The sequence below is a fragment of the Protopterus annectens genome, chromosome 1.part0 (assembly GCF_019279795.1).
Source record: "Protopterus annectens isolate FY-2018-M chromosome 1.part0, PAN1.0, whole genome shotgun sequence".
NCBI lineage: Eukaryota > Metazoa > Chordata > Ceratodontiformes > Protopteridae > Protopterus > Protopterus annectens.
In genome coordinates this window covers 1,803,471,748-1,803,485,061 of record NC_056725.1, presented here as the reverse complement: position 1 = coordinate 1,803,485,061, position 13,314 = coordinate 1,803,471,748, and the positions used below count along the sequence as shown (strand labels likewise).

At 40.7% G+C, this 13,314-nt stretch overlaps 1 protein-coding gene across 2 annotated transcripts in view; it reads left to right on the top strand.

The window, feature by feature from the left end:
• The first annotated feature begins 400 nt into the window (after positions 1-400).
• Positions 401-13,314, top strand: part of UTRN (utrophin) — a 4,744,936-nt gene continuing 4,732,022 nt past the window's right edge. For both annotated transcript variants that reach the window (XM_044069601.1, XM_044069592.1), the window contains exon 1: positions 401-846. The gene's annotated coding sequence lies outside the window, so the exon portion shown is untranslated. The remainder of the gene's footprint in view (positions 847-13,314) is intronic.

The window sequence follows — 13,314 nt, the reverse complement described above, 5'->3', positions numbered from 1 at the left end:
TGCAGACTTATGTGTAAGTGCATTGAACTACGCAACTACTTGTGCATTTTAGAATAAGAAACTATATTAACGAGTAAATTAGCTCAAAATGTGTACGTTTAACTAAATATTTGAAGGAGCCACTGACTGTATCCCCAGACTTCTTCCTCTAAATCAGCCACAACAAGTAAACACAGAAGAGAGCAAGAAAAGCATTCCTACAGGCAGAATGAGAGCATGTTTTATTATAGTCGTCGTTTTCAGTTATACCAGAAGTGAAATTCTTAATCTTACACAATTGTTTCATTTCCAGTTACAGTTCGTTTCTCCCTCTCATCTGTCTCGCGCGTTCTACTCCCATCCTTTCGTGTCCAGGAGAACTGTGATTGACAGGACGAGAGACACGTGACCAAGGCGCGCCATGATGTTCCTTGCGCAAGCCTGTAAGAGGGGTCGGAAATTAGTTCAGGAATAAAGTTGGGAGAAACTTGCGGAGCTCTGCCTTAGCGCGCCATGAGGTAGAAAAACACATTACGTCCCTTTTACGAAGTTTGGAGAGAGTAGTCGCGCAAGGGAAAAGGCATTGATCTTAAGTGAACTCCACCCGTGAGCTCTCTGGGAAGGAGCGAGTAAGATATAGGTTTTGCAGTACTTCAACAGGATTCGGAGGGTCCCTAGTAGCACTCATCTCATAGCTGCTGGTGACAAGTTTTAAAGGTGTTCCTTTCTTTCTGCAACTTGTGTTTGCTGCTCAGGATTGTGGTAGTTCTGTGATTCCAGGAGTACCTACGGAGTTTGTGCATTCTGTTTTGTACTGCGGACTTGTATGTGCTTAGCCAGCCGCTCGGAACAATGGTTGCCAGGCAGGTAAGTGTAAGTGCTGCTGAATAATTGACAGAAAGCGGGAGAGGAGGACTGGGCAGTGGTGCCCGCGAATGTTTCCCAGCCGTGGCTGGCAGTGGGAGCAGCGTGTGACAGGGAGAGCTGGGGTGCATTCCTTTGTAAGCGACGTGTCACCAGGACTGCTTGATAAATTCCTTAATCTGCTAGGGTGGGAAATAAACTACACTGACTTGTGTACACTTGGGTTTTTCTCTCTAGCCTGGCAGTTTTGAGGCTTCGTGCGTTATTTTGTCAAAATTTTGAGAACATCTTTATTTTTTTAGTTAGTAACAGTTTTACAGTCTATGCTTTCGGGATTCTGTTTAGAATCAGGAGTTCCAGAATTCGGGATTATTTGTGTTAGATTCTAAGTTTGTATTGCACTTCTGGATGGGGATGGTCCTGGAGTAGTACATTACTAGCTTCTGGCGTGTCATTAACCTGTCGCTTGTATTTTATCACTTTCGCTCCCTTTAATGTTCAGTAGCCGTCTGCTTCCCGCAGAGGCACGTCCCGGCCGCTTGGCAAGGTTTGTTGTGTACCTAACTTTTTTTTTTTTTTGCATAAGGGGTATGTGCTTTCGTCGTTGTGTGATTATTCCCGTTTGACCTTTTATGTTGCTGACCCGTTGCCGGTGAAAAGTTTCTTGTATTAAATGACAGCTGTGGTTGTGTTCCTCCCTTTAAATGACCTCGGGTGATTATTGTGCCCGCACATTTGGTTTGTCTTAAATTGGCTAACATTTTTGTACGATTGAGTATCTTAGTTTTCACAGCGCTGAGCTGATCTTCAATGGGACCATTGTGTCTCATAACATTGGTAGTGTTGAACTATACCATTGTGCTATTAACATTTGCTGCTTGTTTAGGAAGGAGTACATTGTTAGTACATTTTGTTTGACATCTGTATATATGGACATTTTTTCAAGCTGACCTTGAAAGTTTTAAGTCCGGATGGGGACTATTCGCCGTTGCTGAATTTTTTTAAAGCACACACTTTTGTCCGTCAGTGGTGGTAGGGATTAGCGTTTTAAATGTTAGTTGAATGCAATTCATTTTAAGTAAGAAACCAAAAGGTGTTTATTAAAACGTTAACTGGCATTTAGGAGGAAAGTCATGCATTGCATAGTAGGTCCTTTCAGGGGTGTAGCAAGTAAATTCCATTTTGTACTCTGGGGTTCTTAGTGCTACACCCCTCGACGCCCATCAGTTAAAGTATCTTTAAGATCACGTTGAGTAGCTACACACTATTTTAATTGTAAGATGTGGTTAAATTAAACTTGGTGGTGAAATTATAAAAAAGTTTTTCTTAGGGCAAGGACAGTGAATTTTCGTTTTAACACTGCATTTCATGTTGTCTCATTTAACTGTAAATATCTATGGCATGTGTATTTGTATGAGCTGATGCTTGTTCACAGAAATATTAATCAGTTGCATCATGCAAATAAACTTGGAAAATAGAGCAGCATATTTTTCAGTCCACCACAGCAGATAACTTCCATCCTTCAGGTAAAACTATAACCTTGGTGGTATGCTACAGTTTCCATGTAACACCAAGTGATACATATATGCCCCCCATACATGCCAACCACTTGCCACAAGAAATCTGGACAAAGTTATACATGGCGAAACAAAGGTCCTAAAATTGAGACTTATTTTAAATGTTGCTCTTAGAAACTTAGAAAGTTACTAGAGTAAAGGTTATTTGGTTGGTGGGTATTTTTCTGAAGGATATAAATTCTGAAACTCAAATATGTCATTTAGTGAGTTCAAGTCCTCAGTTGTCAGAAAACCCAACAGACAATTGAGCGGTACCCCCCACACACAATGCGCAAACACACTTATTAATGCACATTGACACATCCTTTGGACATGGAGCCTCCTTCCTAGGCAGTCCCACAAATCCACATTTTGGTTAAACATAACACTGAAGAAGAGTCTGCAGTATCAGTTCATATGGTAAGAGTAGCCACAAATATGCTGTCCTTGCCACTTGTTTTTCTTGCTGGAGTTATTGCCATGCAAATCCTTTAGTCTGACATCTGTTTGTGTTAAGTGAATATAGAAAGACTGCATCTTGTACAGAAAGCAAAAACCCTAATGTGTAATATGTTTTTCAGAACCTACATTGTCCTTTGATATTCTAATATTTCATTTTTATCTGTGGCGAGTACTATGGCACAGTTTGATTTGCATTTCTTAAACAGTCTTTTCATACAGGTTTTGAACTAGAACTTTGTGAGGGATGCATGCAGCTGTTTACTACTGAGCCATTTCAGGTGCATTAACATTGCGGTATGGTTCTTTGAAATCCAATCATATAAAAATAGTTTAGCACCATAACCTAAGTGTGTGTTTTCTGGACTCTGGCTTAAATATTTTGAAGTTTTACTGAATTACATGGTGGATTAGTTATGTATGAATAGAGACAGACGTCCCTAGCATTAAAAGACCATCACACTGGATTAAGTACCTAACAAAGATAATTACTTTTGAATACCTAGTAGTAATACAGTGGTCTTGCACTGAGCCTTTCTGCATTTTGATGGAAGAGTCAGTTTCCACACAACGCATTTAAAAATATATTTATTTATTCTGGTTTTTGAAAGTGTGCAGTGAGCATATGGCAGTTGAGTGGAGGGTAATCATTTGGTTGGTTACAACAATATGTGGTGCTTTTCTTGTATGCTGATTTTATTCTACTGTTCCAGTGGAGTTTCACTCTGAACTTTACCATGCCTAAAGAAATTTCACTTCAAAAATGTACTTGGAGTACAAAGAGTATGTCCTGGCTACACTCTTGGGTCCTCTCTTCACATAGTAAAATGCACATAGCGCACCCTGAGTTGCTTCAGGTAGTTGTGGCATGAGTCTGGACTCCTTGTACTGTGATTGGTATCATGACCGAAAAGTTGAGTACCGGTGCACTAAATAGAAATAACGAGTTCTTGGTGGGGCTGAAAGAAAAAAAAAACGTCAGGAGTGGAGCTGGCCTCCTAACACCCTACAGAGATGAAACTGATGCTGACATGAGGCTGTAAAAGTATTTAAGTCATAAATTTGTGTAGTTTAAATAGTGTTATATGCTAGTGAGCCAAATTGGATGGACTTGTTTGATTTATTTTCTTTTATGTGCAGCCTGACATGGCCTTTTTGCAGAATTCCTATTATGAGAGAGAGAGAGCGCACAGGACAAAAGCAAAGTCGTCTTGTGCAAGTGGCATTCTTTCATCTTAATAGGCTGTTTTTGAAATTGTCACCTCCCCCAGTGTGACATTTATAACTTATTGATATTTTGCTTCAGTTGTGTTTGTTTTGTTTGGGGGAGGGGGTTCTTCTGCTCGCTGTTATGAGGGCTGTGCATGAAGCATTAAGTGAACCGGTTTCTTGTATAAGCATGTTGCACTTCTAAGATACCACATGGTTGTATTTGGTGTGTTAGTGTATCCCTGTCCTGCTGTTCCCTTAAGCCTTCCTTCTCCTGGAAGATGCATGCCAGCTAGTGGCACTTGGTTCTTTCTAGCCTGCTGGCCCTTTGACATAAAGGTATACTGTTTGAACTTGGGTGTCAATGTCTACTACCCTGCCATTGTTGTGTTGTGGCTTTTTGTATTGGCTCAGTTATTTATTATCTGACTTGATTAATTGTATGTATTATTATGCTACATGTGGTATGGTAGCTGGTCACACACTTTAGATCTGCGTAACTGTTCCATGGCAATTTCTCAGCCTAGTTTGCAAGTTATTTCTTTAAGTTTGCAGCTTCACTCCTTTTTAGTTTCATTTTATTTTCAAATAAACTCCTGAACAGAGACAGATGGCAAATTGACTTGATGACATGATTCTTATGTTTGTAGTTTGTTTACGTATCAAAGAAGCTAAGTAAAGCCTTTCATATTTATTTTTTGTGTGAAACATTTGGAAGTGGGAAATGGTACCTGTTTAGAAAGTGCCTGTGAGACTCCTCAAAGTTGTATTTACACTTACAGTTGGGTAGTGTTTTTTGTAATAGTGGGTAACATTTAAGTGGATAACATTTTAGTCTGCTGCAGCTTCACTGACCACGTGTGTGATCGGAGAACGCTAAATGTTTACTGTGTGTTTATGAAGTTTCATCAGAGAGATGGTAATGTTTCATAAGAAGATTAAGTGGCCTTAACATTTTGTCAGTGTGCTATCAAACTTGACTCTCTTCGCATTTTTCTTTTAATTGCCCCATTGGGTGGGAGGCTACTGGTTAGGTTATTTGTGTGTTAAGGTTTGATCAGGTGTTGACTTGATGTATTATCGTGTATGTGACAGGAGTGGCAGCAGTTGTCTTACAGCTATAATTGTTTGGCTTTGGTAGAGACTAGTGTGAAAGTATGGGGTACAGTGGGACAGAGTAGTTGTGATTATGGTCAGACACATTCTGACTGTGATGGTTAAGCAAGGTGCCTCTGAAGAAGTATGGTGAGAATGCTAAGCTAAAGTAGCGTAAAGTAAGTGTGCTTATGCCCATTCTGCGGGTCCAGTATTTTGTCCCCTGCTACTGTGACACCAGTAACCCATACTTGTTAAATAATGGAAACTGCAGAGTAGTTGGTACCAGGAGTAAGACTTGAGTGACCATTGGTATTTCATTCACTCTGGTAGGAATGTGGTGGATTTATCCACTAGACCATCCCTTGGTGTGGAGGCTAAGGGTTCACTCCTGTCAGATGCACAACTGCAGTAGTCTAGGAGGTACATGCATAGACTGTTATTTCTGTGCACAGGGTGGGTATGTGCACCTGCTTAGTAAAGCTAGATTCTGAACACACACATGTCAGAGGAACCTATGGTCAAGCAGCATGTTTTGGCATAAAGGAAATACTGGGCTTCACAGATGATGGCTGCGTGACCACTGACTTAGTTCATTAACTGCAACCATTTTGTTTTGGTTTGCCAGCAAGCCTAACTTCCCCCTGTAGAATATGCAGACATATATGTAATACAGGGTGTGTTTAGTACTGGAAGACGGAACAACGAGGTTCATTAGTAGCTGGACATGCCTAGAAAATAAAGTTCAAAAACCAGGTTAAAATGCTTTATTTTCTGTTTGGAACTGCATTAATGAGTTAGTTACTTTAAGGGAATACCCTGTTACAGACTAAAATCTGGGGAATCCTGACCATTCATCATTATGATCATCAAGACTGCCCTTATTACTGCACATTGCCTTTAAGAATTTTATCCCCTTTTTATTCTTAAATGTTGCGTGGACCAAGAACTTTTGCCCACTTCAAAATGAATTGCTTTAGTGTACTGGTTAGCATCTTTTAGCACATGGTTGCTGTACCTGCACCACTGATGTTTGAAATTGTTGGTTGTGGTCTTTTCACTGTCAGAAGAAAGACAGTCTGGAATGGCACAGTTGCCAAAGTGAACTATGTTTTTTAGAGTCTGGTTTGGTGTCACAAGTACTGTTTTTTGCTGTTGCTGCCTTCACATGCTGGCATTTTTTCCTTGTTTCCAAATTGAGAGAGGTGATAGGCATCTTAGTATGCAAACATTTACAACTGAGAATATATATTTATAATTTGAAGTTTAAACACTATTACACATTTTATTTAAAATCTCTATTTCTTGTAGACAAAGTATTTCAGTGTTGGAGTAGAGGTGAGAATTGACAGTTACCATCATAATTATTATAAAAGCAGTCTCAAACTTTATGTATTTTCGGTTTCAGTTTTACATCTCCTACTTGTATTGAAGTAAACTTTGTCAGCTTGAAAGATATTTTACTTGTTTTCTGGCTTGCTCAGTTGAAATTTGAGGAAAAGGTTTGATTCAGAATTTTAACCTCAAGTAAACCAAACTTCCCTTTGTTGGTTTCAGAGACACTATATTAAGTGAGTGGATTTAGATGACACAAGTTTAAAGAAAACCATTGCTACCAACACACATCCTGTTTCAGAATCATTGTGTTAAAGGTGGTGATTACGTAGTTTGTGTGTATCTTTTTGAAACTGTTGACATGTAGCGTCATGGTATATTTTCTCACTTTGTAATTATCACAGTAGTCCTGCTTTTGATCTAACATGTAAGACATTGCATCGTTTATTTACTGTGGCATTTAATTTAATTAAATGACTTCTCTAGAATCCAAAGTTAAACTTTTAGGCTAGATGATCAGCAGGATCGATAGCTGAAAAAGTATACTCTGATTTTGCAGGGATTTCTCTTGGCCCAGCTGTGTACATGGCTCAGATTTTCTTTCAAATACTTACATATCTATATCTTTTCTTTCCCTGGCATGCGTACCTTTACTATAGCAGATTTTTACCACTTCTGCTCTGTAGATTGTTGTTCTTATTTCATGCAAATAGCCATTGCTGTGGTGCTCGTCTCTTGTCACCAGATTGTTGTGGAGCACCCCTCTCCCAAGAAAAAAATTCATACATTTTAACTTGTCCTTCACCTCGCCTACCTGTGGCTTTTACTATTCCACATAAAATTAGTAGTGGTGACAGCTTTGTATCATTCAATTTTGGGCTTCATAGCAGCTTTGCTAAAGAGACAGTTTAGGCGGAATGTGTCTGAATCTCATGTTTAATGCAGTGTGTACCAGCCCTAGACTGTGTAGGGAGGCTCGTGCTTGCCTGTGCATGCATGCCATACACCGTAGAGTGGTTTGCACTTTCAAAAAATTGATCTGTGACTTCTGTGGGACTGTGGAATCCTTGACCTCTTTTTCGCAACTCCTTAGAGGTTCTATTCCACAGCCATGGAGGTACAGCATAGTAAGTGCAAGTCCGGTACTTTAAGCCCAGCGTGCCTATTATAATTGATGTCTGACTGTACTGGCATTGGGCTACATCTCTCTGCCATGCTGTCTTGTGTATCACATGTTTCCTGTGCTATGTGTGTCTACATGAATTTTATACCGCTTTTTTCATCCAGATGTTAATCCGTAAAGAAGCCATGACTTCTGAAGGGCTGTGTGTGGACGGGATCTTGCATGGTGCAGAAGGGAGACTAAAACATATTTTACCCCCCCCCCCACATTGGCACCACTTCGTGTGCATGCTGGGAAATTATGAGGACCCCCAATACATGGTGGTTGCTTGACATTATCTTGTGGTGAGTGGTACTGTGGGCATCACCTGCTGTGATGAGCAGTCCCCCCACCAGTACCATGGCCTGTTGGGAGAGAAGTGGAGAAACGGATTATGGAGGAAGCCAGAGTTCTACATTGAGTGGTAATAACTATTGGTTGCTTAGACATTGGTGGATATTCTTATTATGATGTATTCCTTTATTGGTGTTTGTGGATATGTACCCCCCCTTACACACACACACTTTTCAGAACCTGGTAAGAGGACAGCAGACTGATTTATGTCTAGAGTGCGAGAGGATACCAGTTCATCTGCCCAAGTGTAGGGTATGTGTATGGAATTGATTATATTTGCATATCTGTCTTGGGCACCTGCTACACTGCAGCTAATTATTTTTACTTTTTTTTTTTTTTTTTTACAGCTTTGCTTTGTGTTATGTGTTTCATACCTTTTAAATACAAGTTCTTGTGCATCCTACCCCCAGGGATACCTAGCTGACAGCCTGGGGTATGTTGTTCTGCAACTGGCAGAGTTGATAGGTTGCCCGACAATGACTAGTGGGCCAGCAGAGGATAAGACCTGTCCATGAGGGCAGTCATGGAGGTGACTGGCCTCAGGCTGGGTTTTGGCAGTCAACATGTCTCCTCACCATATCTCCCACCATGATGTTCCCTTAAATTGTTTCATTTCCTTCCCCAGTTTGTAGTTCAATCCTTCCAGTCACCAGTGGTCTTTCCTCTGTCTAGGTTGCTGTTTTGTCACTGGTTCATAGGACGGTACTAGGCTATTTGCCCAAAGGCCCTTATAAGCCTAGCCAAGAATTTCACCCATGTTCCCACAAAGTCAGCACCCGTTTTCCCTGTCCAGTAGGGACACAGGTTGGGATCCCATGGGTATATTTTCTGTTTCCCATCCAGTTGTCCTGGTTCCTCTTAAAGAGGGGTAGTGAGGTACTCTGCTTGTCATGGAAAGGAAGTCTATTCCACAGATTTGGGGGGGTCATTGGGACACAAATCTATCCAGCCAACAAGGTCTGTTAATGTCACAGACCAGGTTGAGACCTTGCATGCGAGTTGTGTGAGTGAAGTTTGGCTTACGGATATGCAGCAACTCCATCAAGGCTGAGTCTGAGATGGCCTTGTGTGCCAGACACAGGTCACCTCTTAGCAGTCTGTACGAGACTGAGTAGAGGGACAGTCCCTCTAATCTGTATAGGATAGGTGTTTGAGACCTTGGATTTTCCTGGTCAGGAACCTCTGTGGTCTCTCTAGCTGCTGCATGTGCTTGGCAAGGGGGGGTCATTTCACTCGCTAATGGGTCCGATAAGGGAGGAGTACAGGGGTATTATGACCTCCTTGTTGCTGGATGAAATACCCTTACTTATGAGGTGGGCCATGTAGAAAGCCTTCCATACAATGGAGGCAACATGGTGGTCAGAAGTCAGGTTGCCATCAACCTGGGTGCCCAAGTCCCTCACAACTGATTGCATGCTTAGTATGTTTTTATTAATGTGATAATTAGTGGGGCACCATTTTTCCCAAAGGGGACAATGAGGCATTTAATTTGAGGCCATGCTTCTGGCACCAGATATTAGTTTGGTTAAGGCCCTCTTGGAGGATGTTCACATCACTACGGGAATTTGACAGTGCCCGACTTGCAGTCATCTGTAAACTTGGTCAGCCACAGACCACTGGTTTTGGCTTGCACCTCATAAAAGTATATTCCAAACAGTAGAGGCCCCAAGACCGATCCTTGGAGTATGCCGCTTATTACAGGTCTACTACTAGAGGTGACTTCCCCTATTTTGGCTGAGTGGGTTCTTTCTGTGAGCCAGTTAGCTACCCATCTGGCAACATATGTGTTGATGCCTAGCTGGGAGAGTTTATCTATTGTGTCAGTGTGGTATAGTGTTGAAGGCTTTGGCTAGGTCAAGGTAGGCAGTGTGCACTGTCTTGCCCTCATCCATGGCTTTGGTGACTGTTTCAAAGAAGGCAACCAAGTTTAACAGACATGATCTCCCTTGACAAAACCAAACTGTGAGAGCAAGCATTTGGAGGTTGTCAGTGTCCTTGTTTATAAGGTCCATGATGCTTCCATTGCCATGCAGATCAAGGTAGTTATGCTGATGGACCTATAATTGCCTAGGTCGGTGGACGCTCCACCTTTGTGCAGAGGGATGACAGTGGCTGTGCTCCATTCTGCTGGGACAAAGCCAGTACACAGGCTTTGGTTGAATAGGGTGTCTAGTGGTGCTGAGAGCTCTTGCCTGAGTTCATGTAGGACACAGTCAGGGATATTGTTTGGTCCCATGGAGGCTGTAGTTTTTGCCTTTTGAGATGGCATTAATCTGCTCCCTGGTGATGGGGGGGGGGCAGGTGTTGGGGATGTCCTGGTTTACTGATGGGGGGACAGGGGGTGAAGTTTTCACTGAACTTGTCTGCTAGTAGGTTGTCTATCTATGGCGTTTGTGTATGTGGTATTTTTGACCACCAGTTCAGAGCAGATTTAGGAGTTACTTTTGAGATTGCAGACGTATGCGAAGAAGGCCTTGTGATTGTCCTTGGTGGATGTGGCCAATTTGGACTCCGATAGCCTTGGAGGATTTCACCAGTTACCTTATGTGCTTGTTCAGAACTTGGCATCAGCTCTTTCTTGATCCATCCAGGTGCTTTTATTGACTGTTTTTGTATTCTGACACCTGAATCCTTGTGGAATATTGTAATACTTTAATCTTTGTAACATCCTAAGCACAGGATTAATGCTTCCCAACTAGAACTGGTATTGTATTGATTTTGAATATCAAAAGTTGTAACAAGTTTGTGCATTGCTTTACTGTTTGCATCCAGCATACTTCAGAAATGTTATGTCACCAGCTTTGTGCGTTGGTGATCTGAATGGGCAGTAATTCCACCGTAGTAAAATTTGTTTTTACTCTTGATTTTATACCGTGATCATGGCTGAAAGAATTCGTAATATTTTCTGTCTAGTCCAGTCAACAAGTAATAAATGCACTTTTAACCTGTGACCCTGTACAGCATACATTTCTAATGTAGCTTATTTTAAATAACTTCATTTTTTCACTTTTCCATTAATTTTGCTTTTTAGGCCCTTCATAATCTGCTTGATGGCCCTGGTGTTGTATCTGTGCACCACTTTTGCATGCATGTTTTTTTTTTTTTCTCCACGTTTTGTCATCTTCACTGACAAACATCAAAAGCAACAGTCTTGTTTAAAGGCTACATGCTGAAATGGCTGTTAAATTGAACTGGAACTGCAAGAAATTGGTAGGACTGTTTGATTTTAATGTAACACTTGAGCAAAGTAACACTTGAGCAAAGTAACACTTGAGCAAAGTAACACTTGAGCAAAGTAACACTTGAGCAAAGTAACACTTGAGCAAAGTAACACTTGAGCAAAGTAACACTTGAGCAAAGTAACACTTGAGCAAAGTAACACTTGAGCAAAGTAACACTTGAGCAAAGTAACACTTAAATGTTAGGTTTGAAATGTCCTACTGAAAATACTCCGTTCTTCACTGTTGAAGTTTTTTTTACTCTTCAGTATATGATATCCGTAACTGTCAAAGTAGTTTGGAGCATATGAGTGAAAGGAGTACCCTTTGAGCAGACTGTTCTGCTACAGCAGTGCCCAGCTTTATTGCTTATTCGTAATGCCATGCTGTCTCTAATTTGTGACTGGAATTCTAAATCCCACATTACCCCTTTTTCACGGAAGTAAATCTGTGTTTTTACCCCACAGCTCAAATGATTTGCTGCTGTTCTTTGAGGTCTGAAGGTGAACCAGTAATTTTGCAATCCTGTTTTAGAACTTTTTTCTAATTGGATCTCTGTTTAATGTATGTACGGACTTTACTTGAGACTTAGTGAACTTTGAAGTAGTTTAAATTAGAACATTTTATAGAGTGGACGTCTGATGTTTTAAACAGACTCCCTTCTTGAGACTTGAGCCTCTGTGTCTAGTAAATTGGGTACTACATCAGAAGCTAATTCTGATTGCATCGTCCTGTAGTTGCTGTGTTGGCTTTGAAAAATGTGCAATTACTACAGAGTTGTCTTCCTTTGCCTCACACTTTTTTTCTCTTTTCCTTTAATGCCAGTTGTGATGTTTCATTTTTTTAATATTTGCTTAGTTCTTTTTGCTGTGTATTTTTTTTTTCTTTATTAGTGTTTTCTATGTGCCTGTAAGATCGCCTTTCACTTGAACTTTTCATCAAAAGGGTTTCAGAATAATTGGTAATTGTAGACACTTTTTAGCTGCTGTGGCCATGTAGCCTAAACCAGGGCTATTTACAATCACCCTGCCTCGCTTATCTTGAAAGAAACAACTTTTTGCAGTTCATGAACATTGAAAATATTAATAAATAGCCCTGATTGTAGCTAGTGTCAGAATGTTACAGTTCCGGGTTAATTGCGGTCACTGGGTGCTGAATGAACGGCCCCTTACATTGTTTTCACAGTTAACCAATGTGCGATTTACTGATATGTTAGTTACAGTAAGCTGGTGGTGATCTGTTAATGTTCCATAACTAAGCAAAACTTTCTACAGCTTTACTGTCCAATGCTGAATATGCAAGAAAATCTTCAGACTGCATATCTTGGTCAACTAAAGCCATTTCAGGGTGGTGGAAACCTTAAGTCCAGAAGCAGGAACCAGACTATTAGTTTGTCAGGTGCGTCCTGATAAACAATAGAAAATGTCAGTAATTCCACTTCTCCCTGCCATCCTCTTATTCAATCCCAACAAAAAAATACACTTTTCCTGTTTATATGGTTGTTCAGCCAAGCTATAACCAATGTAGAAGTACAAAAACAGCTTGAGAAATTTTAAAATTTGATTTCAAGTTGCAGGCCCCACTCTGGAGAAGGTATTTTCACCTGCTGCAGAGCCAGTTAGAGGGAAGCTGGCTTGTGTATTGGATCATAACGATTTTCTTAAATATGAGTTCACTTTTTATAGGGGGGAGTAGCCTTGTTGTAGAAACTTAAAACTCAGAGGAGAAAGAGCCCTTTTAGTCACTGATTCAGTGGATGTTGTGCAGTAATTTGTAGTGGTTAAGGAAGGGTCTGCTAGGAGCATGAATCTACAAATCTATTCTAGCATTTGTGTATTTTTGTCAGAGTGCAAACACGAAAGTGGAGGCCATACTCCAGCTGGGACTGTAGTTGAGAGATGAGTGAGCCTGTATTAAAATTTTAATTGTGTTCAGACTTTGAAATAGAGTCTGTGTGTTTAAGAGGAGAGTTGGGTTAAGAGTAAGGTATATATCTCTTCTGTAACATTTTGGATTTTGAATATTGAGATGCTTTAGGTGAGTAAGGGGAATATTTGGTTGTTTAGATGTGACTACTGTAACG